We start from the raw sequence: 2,153 nt of genomic DNA, 5'->3' as shown, positions 1-2,153 counted from the left end.
GTTTACATGAGTAAGTAATTGATGAATAAATCCACTTCCGGGGCCCACTTGGTGTGTGTTTGGGCTGAGCCTAAGTGTTGCACGTGCAGAGGCCATTTATGGAGCTGAACGCCAGTATTTGTGCCAGTTTGGGCGTTCAACTCTGGTTTTGGATCCTTTTCTGGCGCTGGACGCCAGATTTGGGCAGAAGGCTGGCGTTGAACGCCAGTTTACGTCATCAATTCTTGGCCAAAGTATGGACTAGTATATATTTCTGGAAAGCCCTGGATGTCTACTTTCCAACGCAATTGGAAGCGTGCCATTTCGAGTTCTGTAGCTCCAGAAAATCCACTTTGAGTGCAGGAAGGTCAGAATCCAACAGCATCAGCAGTCCTTTTTCAACCTCGGAATCTGATTTCTGCTCAAGTCCCTCAATTTCAGCCAGAAAATACCTGAAATCACAGAAAAACACACAAACTCATAGTAAAGTCCAGAAATGTGAATTTAACACAAAATCTATTAAAAACATCCCTAAAAGTAACTAGATCCTACTAAAAACATACTAAAAACAATGTCAAAAAGCGTATAAATTATCCGCTCATCAAGTATGGCCTTCCTTCATATAGCACTCAATCAGCTTCAGAAACCCCCAAAATTGGGCCCTGGAGGCCCAAAAATCACCCCCAGCGATTTGCAATAAATGAGTCACGCGCTGGGACGTGTGCGGACGCACAGGTGTGTGGGTCCACACACATGCTGATTTTCCTCTTGTGCGTACACACAGGTTGTCGTGCGTACGCACACATGGTTTTGCGACTTTTGTGCGTACGCACACTAAGTTGTGTGCACGCACACTCCAATGTGTGCTTCTCCTTTGGTTTCTTCATGCTTTCTCCCTTTGTATATGCTTTCTTCCACTTTTGCCTTGCCAAACTTGCCTCTAGGATCTAAAATTACTCAACAAACATATCATGGCATCGAGTGGCATAAAAGTGGGATTAAAATAACTAATTTAAGCACAAAAATGCATGTTTTCATATTTAGGCACAATATAGAGAGAAAACACAAAAGCATGCTATTTGGATGAATAAATGTGGGTTTATATGATAAGATCCACTCAAATCAAAGTAAAATATATCATCAAATATGGATTCATCAAGTGTACAATGTTTTTTAATCTTCAATCGCTCTAGTCTTAAATATGTGACATATAATTCGAACTAGAAAAACTTTTGAATTATGTTTTAAATCAGAATTGTGCTTCACCTATTTTCTTGATTAGTTGACCAAGACATCAACAATTAATCAGTTAAAGAGAAATTGAATTGTCAAGGAATTGAAATTTAAATATATATAATTTGCTGTAAAAATATCTTTTCATGCATCAAAATAAATAAGTATAAGGATTAATATTCTAAAAAGTACACATTTCTAAACCTTTAAACATTCTCCATCACTGCCTCCTCTCAACTAAACACACGTTCTTGTTCTTTGCCACTACCCAGAAGCATTCGAGGTTCATGCCCGATTATCGGCCACTTGATCCGATTGTTGAGCAATTTGATCCCTTAGAGGAGGTCCTAGCTACAGCCATACCCAATGACTTTGTATTGACTTCGTCTGAGGAGGACCCGCCAGAGAATATTGCGGTAAAGGAAGACCTTATAGTTGTATCTAGTCTCTAGTTTGTCAAAGGAGGCTGAGATGACAAATGGAGAGTTGGGGCAGTAGCCCAATGGCTACACTTGATGGACTTGATATGCACCACCTCAGAGACACTTGTAGAAAGTCATCTAGTAGTTAGTTATCTTCCCTCATTGTACATAGTCTTTTGCGATAGATATGACTTTTACTATTGGTAGGTAGAATCCAGAGTAGGATTTTTACGTTAGCCGGAGCCTGAGCGTCAATTGTGTATATAGCTATGTACTATGGGTATTTTGTATATATATATGAGTCGTATGTACTGACGAATCTTATGTTTAAAACTGCATCTTAGTGGTCATTTATGTATGATATAAGCTTTCTGTTATATTTTGTTGCTATATTAAGTACCTACATGATTTGTCTCCTTTAATCTTCATTGTAAAAATATTCTTATAATTGATGAGAAGATATTTTATACGCTTTTTGGCATTATTTTCATATAGTTTTTAGCATGTTTTGTTTAATTT

This window comes from Arachis hypogaea, chromosome 11 (assembly GCF_003086295.3).
Source record: "Arachis hypogaea cultivar Tifrunner chromosome 11, arahy.Tifrunner.gnm2.J5K5, whole genome shotgun sequence".
In the NCBI taxonomy this organism is placed as follows: Eukaryota; Viridiplantae; Streptophyta; class Magnoliopsida; order Fabales; family Fabaceae; genus Arachis; species Arachis hypogaea.
The sequence above is the reverse complement of the archived record's forward strand: the minus strand, read 5'-3'. Positions refer to the sequence as shown.